Raw genomic sequence first — 14,599 nt, forward strand, 5'->3', positions numbered from 1 at the left:
GAAGGAAGAGCCTTAACATACCTTAAACATGTTGAGTCCTTAATACCTTCTAAGCAACTCTTCAAACAAGTCAACTCGATATATCATAGCATAAGGAGATTCAAAATCAGTGTTGAGCAAAGGCCAAGTCTGTAACTTAAGCTAGTAGCTCGTCTACGTAAATTCGGGCAGCATCTCTCTTGTAATATGGGCCTCCACCAATACCATATACCAACAACAACAACCAGAGAAATCCATCAACATATAAATGTCGATAACAAGACACCATATAACAACAAGTCACAACTACTTCACGACGAGCGGCAAGCTCCGATTGGAATCCGTATAACCCATATCACCCCTTATAGACTTCTTACATTAATTTAATAGTATCATTAACATGATAATTAAGTCATTCATCAATGATTCCATCCTTATACCATATATTTATAACAAAGGAAACAATCCACAACTCCAACTATCTTCAATTAGTAACTTTATTCACTAGTTCATGTCTACTCCATCCATTTAACTTAATCAACATCAATATAACCTTAGGCACATGCAAGAACACAATATAACTACCTCCTACAGTAACTTCAAGTCGAAATCCAAGTTATATTCAGCTTACAACAACCCTCAATTGCAATACAACACCATAGAAGTGACTTAAGCTAATCCAAGTATTATCTTGTAGTTTATCATCTTAACAACTTAACCAACATACAAGCAAGCTTAAGCACAATTAGTAGGCTGTTATACTCACCTTAGACAGCAGAAACAACTTGGAATTTCATCCAAATACAGCCCAAAACAATCCTCAATGACAACACAATCTCAAAGAGGTGTTGTTCTTCACTAGAACTAGGTTTTGATGTTGAAATATGGTGTAATCACTTTGGAATCACTTCAAACCGTTGTGGAATCTGTTTAGAAGGGTTAGGAGAAGTTTGGAGACGAAGTTGAGTTGAAACTAAGTGAAAAATAGGCGTCCAACTCGTTTATAAAGTGAAGTAGGTCGACCACCGCCTAAGTGGGTCCCATTGGGAGCTGCTTGCGCGGTCTCACAAAAACACGAATATCTCTCTACTCCGATGTCGTATTGATGAACGGTTTAATGCATTAGAAACTAGACTCGTAGATCTTAAATTTGGTAGGTAGAACACCCCATGATTCCAAGTATATTTGGAGAAATGATCAGATACATTTGACCTAAATTTCAGCAAATTTATGAATGTAACTTGTGATGACCTTTGCCAACTCTTGTTCCACAACTTGCTTGCCTTCAAAATGTAGAAAATGAATATCATACAACTAAAATAACTCATAGAATAACCTCCTTATCATGTTAAGAACCCTAGTCTCACCCCAAAGTACATGTTATAACATTCCAAACTTGTCGACTTTCGACGAAACTTATTTTATTCAATTGGTTTAGCTTCTAAGATTTCTAACCCTCTTGGTACTTGTTATTCATGATCTTAAATATTTGTAGCATCCAAGGTAACATGATTAACTTACTTTATTTGCTTCCAAATATAATCTCATTTCCGAGCTTACATCAATGACTTACGACGTACTCTCACGTATAAAAACTTGGGGTGCAACAGTAATCATGTTCGTCTGTACCGAGCTATTTTCACGAGCATTCCGGAGTTGCACCTCGAGGGTAGAAGCCTTGGCCAAAGCATTCTTCTTGGCCACAACTTGGGCATCTATCTGAGCTCTTACTCGTTACACTCATACTTAGCCTGACCAACTTAGCCCCAAAGGCGTTCTAGGTCCTTCGTCTTTCTCTGCAACTAAAGTATCAAAATATTAATCTCTGAAGGTGGAAGAAGAAACATGCACCCCCTCGAAATAAAGGTTAGCTCTCTCTCGAGGTAGCCCTTGTAGTTCCGGCTTCGATTCGCCTTGTACCGCAGGTATACCAACTCTTTTGTGCTTTTTTCACAAAGAAGCCTGAGGGATTTCTCCCCGTCCAAGGCTTCCTCCAACCTGGCTTCACGACGCAGCAGCTCGGACTTGAGCTTGTCAAAGGCCTATGAAAAAGAAGCCCAGTAAAAAAATAAAAGTGCAAAACTGAAAAATCGACAAAGTGAACCAAAACTCACCGCTGAACAGAGCCGTTGACCCTCCTCGAAAGTTGAGCATACATCTACTGGCCTTGTCTTATTGGCCCCAGATGAACCGCTCCCATTGGGGATATGACCACTCGATACCCTGCTCGATTTAGGCGGCCCCTGGCCTCGAACATCCCTCAAAGTACCTTCGACAGGAGAAGAAGAAGGCGGCAGAAAATCTTTATCCCTCAAAGTATCTTCCACGGTAAAAAAAGATGGCGGCAAAGGAGGAACCATTATTCCGAGGCTAGAAGCCTCGAGTGCTAAAGGCTCAGCTGATACATCTTCTTTGAGCCTCCGAGCAGGGCTTGCCTCGCTATGAGCACCCTCGTCCTTCGAGGATTCCTTCTGTTTGTTATCATTCCTTGGCCCCAAAGCCAACGATCCTTCCTCCTCTCCGAGGGAGCACGGTCTCATCTCGGAAAATTCTCCAATGCCTCGTTGACGGAGTTAATACACATAGAAGAAAGTACCTTTCAAAGAAAACAACCACACAGCACGTACCGTGGTGTTTTGCCTCGCATCTATTCTTGGACAGATCTCGCCACTTACGCTCATCGTGAGTCGAGCAAGCTACCAGTTTTTGAGACCAATCCGCCAGGTCGGGAACCTCGTATGGTAGCCACGGGATTGCTGAAGTAAAGAGAAGGAAAACGTCTTTACAGAGCCCGCCTCCACTATGGACAAATATAAAAAAACACAAGTGTACCACTAACGTGTGAAATTCTATTTCTCGGGAAATGATAGGAACTCTGTGGGGATAATATCGACAGTCTGCACTCGGACGAATTGACTCATCCACCCTCAGTCCCCATCTTCTTCATTACTGGCAACAAAGGGCCGGGCGGATTGACGTTGCAGAGTAATCAGGCCTTGGTAATGCAAGGGCCAGTACAATCTAATAAGATGGCTGAGGGTGAACTCGAGTCCGGCTTCATCTGCAAAGTAGCTTATCATCAGCACTACCCTCCAAAACGACGGGTGAACCTGTGCCAGGGTAACCTAATATCTTCTACAAAACTCGAGCACGAGCCTATCGAGAGGTTCCAACGTAAAATGGTACGCTGCGGCAGCTGCACCAGAGGAGGAAGTCAATTCGTAGGGAAATTCATCAATGGGAAAAGCGAACATTTAATTAGCATATCCACTTACGTTTCATGTTCCACCTTTCATGGAACAGCATCCTCTCCGCAGGAATCAAGTCCGAAGTCCTAACTCGAACAAAACGGCTCATCCAACCTCCGTTCCTAACCTCGTCAGTACAAGCAAAAAGGGATCTCGAGGCCCAATAGGGGAGCTTAATCAGGCCCCACGGAAGAGTCGGGGACTGTACATTCTGATCAGGTGGTCGAGGGTGAAGGGCATCCCCTTGATCATGTTCGCATAATATCTGGTCATGTAAACAATACGCCAGAACGATGGATGAATTTAGCCGAGATTCACTCGATATCGTTCGCAGAAGTCGAAGATCGTAGGGTCTATTGAAGGCAAGGATGGATTCCCCAATGCTAGGGAGCACTATTGCTTTGCCCTTAGACGAGCATGAGGAAGAAGAAGGCACGTCATCCTGAGGGATAGAGGTGGAAGTTTTCTCCATTCTTGTTAATAGATTTCAGAGGAGAAATGAAATTATAATCAGAAGAGAACACAAGAGAGAAGTAAGAACTCTTTTGAGGGCTTGATGATGCAGTGGAAAATAAAGGGCGAAGGAAAAAGTATTTATAGAGGCCAAATGTGTACGTTGGAGCCGGCCAAAGATACCCAACCGCTGTAATTAATTCGAAGGCTTTTCAAGGGTTGTACGGACGCGACCTTTAGACACCCTACTTGTCACGTCAATCTCTTGATAGGGCGTAACTAACGTCGTGACGGAAGTAACGAAGAGGCAAAAATTCAAGACCGCTTCTTATCATTTTAATCTAAGAAATGCGGGGACTATCTGTATACGGTTGAAATTGAAGAGTCCGATTTTGTGATCATTGTGACATTCTGTAGCTTCACCCGGAAGGCCCGAGGCACAGCTCGAGGTTCAACCCTGAGGGATCCTTAGCTTGACCTCAGGGCAGCACGAATCGGTGGCTACCATGGACAAGCGGGAGGTTCCCAAGGCACGTGACCAAAGCTGACAATACCTGCAAGAGTAGTGCTAATTTTTACCAGACTAGTAAATAGTTGTACTAGCTATGTTTCTTTGTAATAATTACACATGTACCATGTTGGGATTCCCCCTTCTATATAAACAGGACCCTTATCATTTTGTAAGACACATGATATTCAATACAAGAACAAGAACAATCTCTGCTCTCTAACTTAAACATATTGTCGCTTGATTTTATTGCTTATATTTATTACATTGCTTACATTTATTGTGTTTCATTGATTGTTCTTCAATTATTACTCATGATTGATCATAAAGAGCCCTTATCAAAGCTCTAAGAACTGTTAGTCCTTCATCGACTATCCACAGCCTAATGCTTTAGCTTGACCTTGAGGCCCAGTATAGGCTAGTTTGAGACCCCGATTCTCGGATACTCGGTTTGCATAGCGTTCTATCTTCAAGCTCTTGCCTTATTTTCTAGTCTCACTCTTAGCATCTATTTCCTAACAACTAGCATAAAATAAAACATATATTTTTAGAACCACAAAATCAAATCTAACTGTAATTACCATTTTCAAGGTAAACAATGTGTTTTAAGACTATATCTTTGCCGAGGGTAACCTTTGAATAGGTTTGGAATTTTATTTCAAGGTTGTATGTTTCGATAACGGGCTTAGGACGTCTCTGAACCATTTTTAGGGTGTCTGTAGCCTTTTAAGTTCAAGCACTGCCTAATAGGCTTTGTACCTCCGGGTTTCGATAACCCGAGCTGTCCGAGTTTATCTTAGACGACAATCCCCGAGTGGGGGTGGCCATTTGGGTTCAGACTATTTTTAGAGTGTTCGTAGCCTTTTGAGTTTAGGCACTGCCAAATAGGCTTTGTGCCTCCGGGGTTTGGAAACCTGAGCCGTTTAAATTCTTCCCGGACAACAGTCCCTGAGTAGGGGTAATCTTTTGGATTTGGATAGAGGTGACCCTTGGGCTCGATATTCTTAAGAAACAAAATGTAATACTCTTAAGGAACAAAATGTGTATCAGCAAGGTAGAAATTTTCTTTCATTCTTGTGCGTAATATACAAGATTGTAAGCGTGTAAAAGCTTCATATTATGGCTTAGGCGATCTATGCGAGCATGGTTCAAATGACCGTTTGGCCCTTACAATAAATCCTATCCACCGAGCCTAAACCGTTAGAGCACAAAGTTTCCTTCCTTGCTAGAAATCTTAACCCGAGTGTGATGGACCCCAATATTCAAGGTCGATCTTCGAGAGGGCTCAGATATTGTTGATGTGACCATCGACTCCAATTCAAAACTGGTCTTTGAATCTAAGTTAGTATGATTCCCAATTGCCTTGTTAGAAACCTTGTCGGAAAACCCATTTGGGACAAAATTAATTCAAGGGAGAAAGAGTGCAACGCGTGCTTTCAGACCTAACAGCTACATCATCCTTTAGTTGTTGCCTGCAAGTGTTAGTCCAATTCACAATTACCTGCTTCGAGTTTGTACGAACCCTTAGCAGTAGTATGAATGAGGTCGTACCTTAGCAGTAGTATAATTTTATGTGGATCACGTTCCAGTTTCTCGGTAGCTATGCACCATTCCCTGCTTCGAGTTTGTACGAACCCTTGCCGGTAATCCCAATGACTCAATATGGGCCTTCTCAATTCGGCCCCAGCTTCCCTTAGTTCGGGTTCCAGGTGTTCAGTGTCACCTTTCTTAACACCAAGTCCCCGATATTGAAGTGTTAGAGGTTAGCTCTCCAGTTACTATACCTTTCGATTTGTAGTTTCTAGGCAGCCAACCGGATGAGGGCAGCCCCGCGCCTCTCATTCAACAGGTCCAGGCCCGTGCTCATGGCCTCACGATTTGACTCTTCGGTCGCATATCGGAACCTGAGAATCGGTTCTCCTACCTCAACCTATATTAGTGCTTCAGCACCGTAGACTAACATAAAGGGAATGGCCCCGATACAAGATTTTGAAGTCATACGGTACGCCCACAAGTCCTCGGGTAAAATTTCCTTCCATTTCCCTTTGGCGTCGGTCAACCTTTTCTTAAGGTTTTGGAGTATAGCATAATTTTTTAGACTCCGTCTACCCGTTCCCGCTAGAGTGATAAGGTGTTGACAAGATCCTTTTGATCTTATGGTCCTCGAAAAGTATACTTACCTTGCTGCCGATGAACTGCTTCCCATTATCACACACGATCTCGGCTGTTATCCTGAACCGACATATTATGTGGTCCCATGTAAAATCAATAACTTCTTTTTCTCAAAATTTCTCAAATGTCTGAGCTTCAATCCATTTAGAAAAATAGTCGGTCAAAAATAGTATAAATTGAGCCTTACCGGATGCCCATGGCAGGGGACCAACAATGTCAACTCCCCATTTCATGAATGCCAAGGTGACAAGACCAAGTGCAGTAGCTCCCCGGGCTGATGAATCATCGGTGCATGTCTCCGACAACCGTCACATCTTCGTACAAAATCCCTTGCATCTTTCTCCATGTCGGTCCAGTAATAACCAACCCTGATTATCTTTCGAACCAAAGACTCTGCCCTCGAATGTTTTCCGCAGGTGCCCTCGTGAACTTCTCTCAGAATGTATTCGGTGTCTCACAGACCCAAGCATATGGTGAATGGGCCGTTGAATGTTCTTCTATACAAAGTACCCTCCGACAAGCTAAAGTTCTTAAAGTAATCTATATCTAGTCCCAAGTTAAACTTGTTGAGTTTATCTCGGCATGTCCGTCCTTCACTACCAATTTCATGAGTTGAACAAACATTCCTGAGCTGAATTCATCGTCATCAACCGATGACCCGAAGTTAGCCAGAATATCGTCTTCACTATTTTGATCTCGTGGTACGTGTTGTAGGGTCCATTCATTAAATCGATGTAGCGTTACCTGTAATTTGTCCAAGTATCCCCATATTCGTTCTTCATTTACTTCAAATGTCCTATTGACATGATTTACCACAAGGAGGGAGTAGCACTTAGCTTTGACTACTTCGGCCCCTAGACTTTTAGCCAGTTCCAGGCCTGCAATCATGGCCTCATACTCGGTATCATTGCTAGTCAATTTAATAGTTATAATAGATTGCCTAACTACGTTGCCCATAGATGGCTTCAGTACGTTGTCGATTCCGGACCCCTTAACGTTCGAGGCACCATCTGTGAAGAGGGTCCATATTCCCGAGGAAGTCCCCGAGGTGATAAACAATTCTTTTGCGACTTTGGGAATTAAGGCCGGTGTGAAGTCGGCCACGATATCTGCCAAAATATTGAGATTCGATGGTGGTCTAGGGATGATATTCGATATCGTACCCACTAATTTCTACGACCCATTTGGCCAATCGGTCCGAGAGCTCAGGTTTGTGCATTAATTTTCTTAATAGTTAAGAAGTTACAACGCATATGGGATGACATTAAAAGTATGGGTTCAACTTTCTGAAAGCTCTTAGCAAAGCCAGAGCCAATTTTCCTCGGTGAGGGTACCTTGTTTCGTCCTCGCCTAGGGTTTTACTAACATAATAAACAGGAAATTGGGTACCATCCTCTTCCCAGACTAAGACTCTGCTTACCACTATCTCAGATACCGCTAAGTACAGGTACAGTTGTTTGTTGTTTTTGGAGTATGGAGCAAGGATGGACTCCAAAGGTACCATTTGAGTTCTTCTAAAGCCTGGTGGCATTCTAGGGTCCATGAAAATTTATTCTTTATCTTCAATAACGAGAAGAATCAATGACTCTTATCGGAGTATCCCGATATGAATCAACCGAGGGCGGCTGTGCATCTGGTTAGCCTCTGAACGACCTTAACATTATCCACCACGATGATATCTTCTATAGCTTTAGTTTTGTCCGGATTGATCTCGATCCCTCGATTGGACACCATGAATCCAAGGAACTTTCCGGATCCGACCCCGAACATGCATTTCTCCAGGTTCAGCTTCATATTGTATTTCATCAGTATATTGAATGTTTCTTGCAACTGTTTCAAATGGTCCTCTGCTTGCAGGGACTTAACTAACATGTCGTCAATGTAAACACCCATTGATTTTCCTATTTGTTCTTTGAGAATCCGATTTACTAGGCGTTCAGAAGTGGCACCAGCATTTTTTTGTCTGAACGACATTATGTTATAACATTAGGTGTCAAGCATAGTGATAAAGGAACTTTTTTTCTTGATCATCTAGGAACGTCCGTATTTGGTTTTACCCGGAATAGGCGTCGGAAAAACTAAGTATCTCATTCCCGGATGTTGCATCGATAATTCAATCAATGTTAGGCAAAGGAAAATAGTTTCGGGCATGCCTTGTTCAAGTCTTTGTAATCTACATACATTCTTAACTTATTTCTTTTTTAGGTACCAATACTATGTTAGCTAACCAATCTGGGTAATTAACTTCTGAATATAACCTATTTTATGGAGTTTGGACACCTCGTCTTTAATGAATGCATGCTTGACTTCGGACTGAGGCCTCCTTTTCTGTTTAACTGGGTGGAACTTTGGGTCCAAGCTTAGCTTATGAGTGGTTACTTCTGGCTGGATCCCTGTCATATCTAACTAGGACCAAGCAAAATAATCAATGTTAGATTTAAGCAAATTAATGAGTTTTTTTCCTAAGCTCGGGAGTCAACCCCGTGCCCAGATATACCTTCCGATCAGGAAGGTGCTCGATCATTACGACTTGTTCCAGCTCCTAGACCATTGACTTGGAGGCATCAGAATCATCAGGGGATATGAACGACGTAGGAACTTTGTAATCATCATCCCCGCATGTCTCTTGCTTGTCCGATTTGGTCGGAGTTGGTGTCGGTGATTGCTATTTAGTTTCCGACTCTGAATTCTTTGATGTCGAGAGTGCGGACACCGGGGTCGCCTCATCGACCATGAACATTTCTTTTTTGGCCGACTGTTCTCCATAAACTGTCATGATTCCTCTCAATATGGGGAATTTTAATGCCTGGTGTAGTGTCGAGGGTATTGCCATCATGTTGTGAATCCATGGCCTTCCCAATAGAACATTATATCTCATATCTCCTTTAATCACATAGAACTTTGTCTCCTGGATGGTCCCGTCTATGTTCACCGGCAGGGTTATCTCCCCTTTAGTAGTTTTGCATGTCATGTTGAATCCATTTAGAACTTGGACTACAGGTACTATTTGGTCTTGTAGACCCACCTGTTCCACGACCCTCGATCTGATGATATTGGCCGAGCTACCTGGATCAATTAGCACATGCTTAACTCGAGATTTATTTATGAGTACAGATATTACCAGTGCATCATTATGTGGTTGCACGATGCCTTCTACGTCTTCGTCGTTGAAAGATACGGTCCCCTCCAGCATATAATCTCGAGTTTGTTTTTTCCTTATAATGGACACCTTAGTGCACTATAGCATCGGCCCCTGGGAGATGTCGACTCTACCAATGATCATGTTACTAACGTGTTCGGGTTATTTTGCTCTGTATGCTTGTTTTAATCCCTATTCCTGAAGTGATTCTTAGCTCGATCACTCAGGAATTCTAGGAGGTGTCCGTTATTGAATAACCGGGCTACTTCTTGCCTTAGTTGTCGGCAGTCTTCGGTTTTGTTGCCGTGAGTGCCATGATACTTACACATTAGGTTGGGGTCCCTTTGGGTAGGATCGGACTGCAATGGTCGAGGCCATTTGGTATCTTTGATGCGTCCAATGGCGAATATAATACTAGCAGCATCGACATTGAAGTTGTATTCTGAAAACCTCGGTGCCTCCCTGGCCCTGAGCGACCTGTCGAAACCGTTCTTGCTCATGAGTCCCGACTATTCTGGCCTCGATCGTTCCTCTTTTCACCCCTCGCAGGGTTGCGTCTGGACCCATTACTCCTTCGATCTCCGTTATAAGGTTAATATATATCTCTGCTCGATCTTGGTTCATGATCAAAGGCTCTTTTGGATATATCACTAGTTCTGACGGGATACACTAACCCGGAAGGGGTCCCGAACTGATCATCTTCGACTCTCATTTTTGATTGGTACCTATTATGGACGTTGGCTCAAGTTACTGTTGGGTATTCTAACAAGTTTTGTTTCAACTGTTGCAAATCCAATGAGCTTCGGGGTTAAGTCCTTGGGTAAATTCCTGAACGGTCCAATCGTCCGCTACCGGAGGCAGATCCTTCTATTCCACTTGAAACCTCGTCACGAATTCCCTGAGAATCACCTTATCTCTTTGCTTTACCTTGAAAAGGTTTGACTTCCGATTTTCGACCTTGATGGCCCCGACGTGCGCCTTTACAAAGGCATTTGCAAGCATAGCAAACGAATCAATGGAATTAGGGGGTAAGTTGTGATATCATATCATAGCTCCTTTCGACAAGGTTTCTCCGACTTTTTCAGCAAACAGATTCGATTTCGTCATCTTCTAAGTCGTTCCCTTTGATGGCACAAGTGTAGGAAGTCACATGTTCATTTGGATCAGTTGTTCCTTTGTACTTGAGAATTTCAAGCATACAGAACTTCTTTGGGATTGGTTTAGGAGCCACCCTCGGTGGGAAAGATTTTTTGACAAATTTCTTGGAATCTAGGCCTTTCAATATTGGGGGTGCTCGTGGGATCTGATCAACCCTGGAGTTATAGGTCTCGACTTTTTTTGTCATTGGCTTCGATCTTCTTTTCCCCCAATTCTACCCGTTTCGTTTATTCCTCGATCATCTTTATTATTTCAGGGTTGTCCCTGATTTCAACTTCACCCGGCCTTTTTGAGGTTCGTTCATTTCTTTGGGTGCTCTCCCGGGATGGTTCGGGCTCAACTCTGCGGGGAGCATGGCTTTGGTTCTCTAACTGGGCTATTGCCACCTGTTGAACTTGTAGCATTTTGAAAATCACCCACAAATTGATCCCATTGCCTTCACCGCTGTGCATTTCCATGGCTACCGAGCTGGCTCCTCCGCGAACGCTATTTTCTGGGTCGCTGTGCAAGTTAGCGTCGAGGGCCACATGGGAGTTGGCGTCAATTGGGTCTGCGATCGGGGCTCCGTTGGGGTCAGCAAGGTGAACCTCGTTGCTGGGCTATATTGTTTGTCTCTCCATGGTGGCCAAACTCAGCGTCAACGTTTAGGTGAGCAGATTGAAAGTTTGACATTCTTAAATTTTGCAAAAATTAAGATTTCAAAGGACAAGAGTAAACAAAGTGCGTTATGAAAAATTGTATCAAATTGCCACTATTATCCTTAGCACCACGGTGGGCGCCAAACTGTTTACCCTCAAAAAATAGATCACAGTTGAATTTATAAGTGGTTTTAATGATATGTGAATTAATTCAATACAAACTATTAATAGCGTTAGATTAAATAAATAAATGGCGTAATAAATTGCCAAATCAATAGTGGGAGTGATCCCGGACTTGGTAATAGCTTAATGAAGTGTCTGCCTTCGATCTCGGGATCACAGTAATAGAGAACTTGATGAACAAAAATAAGAACAAACAAAAATAACAGTATATTGCATTGATATGCGTGTTAAAAGGTGTCTAATGAATAGTTAGACTCCCCTTTATAGAGTAAGAGGGTTTTACCCTAAGTAAAATTCCATAAAAAGTAAAAATCTTCTGTTTTGCTAATCACTTATTTGTTGCCGATACGGGCCGAGATTCATGTCGTGACATCCGGTTGGGCATAGATATCACGGCCCTTTGTTAGTCGCGCTCAATTATCTGGTAATGCTCTCCGAAGTAATGGGATTCGAATCGGACCAGGGGGACGTGGCCCCGATTCTTCCGAGGGCAGGTGTTTTGCCCGGACCCCGACTCGAAGGACTCCTTTCCCTAATTCTGATTCCTCACGGTTACGTCTCTGCTCCGTTTGCTTCATTGAGAACCGAGGTGACCAACATGCTCGATTTCACCCGTATACAATGGATGATTCAGACCTAGTATGGAGCATAACTCTGCTTCCTAAACATATATTGGTTCCTGTTGTGGTTAGTTTTACAAAGAAAGCTGCTTACCAAGGAAAGGTTGATCAAAATATTGGGAATTCCATGTGAAGCCAGTGAAACTTCACAAGACTTGTGTACTGATTGTGCTTGGTCTTTACTACATTATTACTAATTGGCTTGGATCATATGTTCAGCATTAGACCTAAAGCTAGCATTGGAAGCACTGGAGAAAGTTTAAGAGGGGATTGATTGCAGCTGTCTATAGTGTTGTAGTTTGTCAGATATGGATGGCCAGATCTGGAGGATATTTAGAAATCATTCTTGCCATACAATCAGGAGTTATTAAAGAACGTGTGGATAGGCTTATGGACTCAATGAGAGCTCGTAGATGTAATTTTTTCATACAGAGATTTTAAGAGGGATTTCACTGGGTGGTTGCTATTTTTAGAGACCTGTTATCCTTTATAAATTCCGTCCTAGAAGGTGGCTGAGATGCTCTTTAGGTGTATCAGTTTTATGTGTTTATGGTAATATTTTACCAAAAACAAATTCTAGTATGTTTTAATGTTTATAATTAGGAGTGTCAAACAGGCAGGTCGGATCGGATATAGTTCGGGTCAAAAATGGGTAATGAAAAAACGATAAATTATCTGACCCGACCCATATTTAATACGGATAAAAATGGGTTAACCGGCGGATAATATGGGTAACCATATTATCCTTGACTTCTTGAATATGATCACTTTTGGGAGAATTCTTAGTCTCCCTAACTTGAGGAACGCCCAATTTGGGGATTTACAAATGTAAAAAATAGACCTATTGGTTATCCATTTTCTAAATGGATAATATGGTTCTTATCCATATTTGACCCGTTTTCAAAAAGTTCATTACCCAACTCATTTTTTAGTGGATAATATAGGTGGTTAACTAGTTTCTTTGAACCATTTTGCTACCACTATTTATACTATATGAGATATGAATATTATTTCAGAAATTAAAATTAAATAATTAAATTATCTTTTATAACATAAACAAATTGAAAATAATCTTTGGAGCATATTTTTTGTCTATAGCAGCTAAATAAGATTTAAATGTCACATGTTGTTATAGACGTATAATAACCAATCACTATAAAAGACAATAAAATATTCGACTAACAAGACTGTTATATTAAAGTTTAACTTTATATATTGACTCTTCAAGATGCTGCATTCTTTTTTCATTTTCGGCGTTTACAATGGATGGAGTAAAAAATTTCATTTTTTATAGCTCAATTAGACCTTTTATTTATCTTATTCTTATAAATGATAGTAGGAGTAGTACATTATTACAGGAAAGCAATATATTATATATGTTATCAAACAATAAAAGAAGAAGAATAGTATTGTAGAGAAAAGTAGGGAGAGAGAATTCTTATTGATTTTGGGATGAATTACAATAGAATAGAACCCTCTATTTATAGGGAGAGGGTGACTTAGCCACCAAGTAATAAACCCTAGAATCTCTCTAAATATAGACATTCACCATAAATACAATTCTATTTATTACACTCCCCCTTGAATGTCTATTCAACAAATAATGTGCCTCGTTAAAACCTTAACTAAAATAAAACCCAATGGGAAAAAAATCTAGAAAAAGAAAAAGAGTACACATATCTAATAATACGCCTTTTGGTTGCCTCGTTAAAAACCTTGCAAGGAAAACCCAGTGGAACAAAATCTTGTAAGGGAAAAAGAGTACAATGCGTATTAACTCCCCCTGATGAGAGCATCAATTCACATCCTTAAGCATTTGCATTCCAATCTTGTGCACCATATTCAAAAGATCTTTGGTAGAGATTTGATGAACAAATCAGCCATATTAACTTGAATGAATATATTGCACCTTGAAAATCCTCGCTATCACATTATCATGCTTATAGTTATAGCAAGATACATATGTTCCCAAATTGCACTGAGGATGTAGTACTTCAAGATCAAGAATTGTATATGCTTCAAGCAATTTAAATCATTTGGGGATTGTCATATAAGTATAGTCAAATAAGCCATTTAAATAGACTTTAGATGCATATCAACTTTTCATGTCATGCTAGACATATAAGATAAATAAAAGTGATTGCACACACTATTGACTTTATACTTTCAAGTGTTTGAACTGCGGGTCCAAAACAACATGTCTTTCATATGAAACCAATTCTACTTGAATTATTTCTATAGACATAAGATCCTCATATATATATTTAGCGCTATTATCAATGTCGTCGACAAACATTTTATATCGGTTCCAACCTCATTATTTTTCATAAAGACATAACATAGAGATCTCTTCAGTCATATGTTCAGGTACCTGAATCTTTCATGAGATTTTATGAAGTGTTATGTCATGTGATCTTCTAGATCACTTGCCTCCTTTATTATGATCATTTTGATCATTTGCTCACCTTCTTTATCAAGAAGTTTATTTGAAACCAATCTAT

This window comes from Nicotiana attenuata, chromosome 5, assembly GCF_001879085.1.
Source record: "Nicotiana attenuata strain UT chromosome 5, NIATTr2, whole genome shotgun sequence".
Classification (NCBI taxonomy): Eukaryota; Viridiplantae; Streptophyta; class Magnoliopsida; order Solanales; family Solanaceae; genus Nicotiana; species Nicotiana attenuata.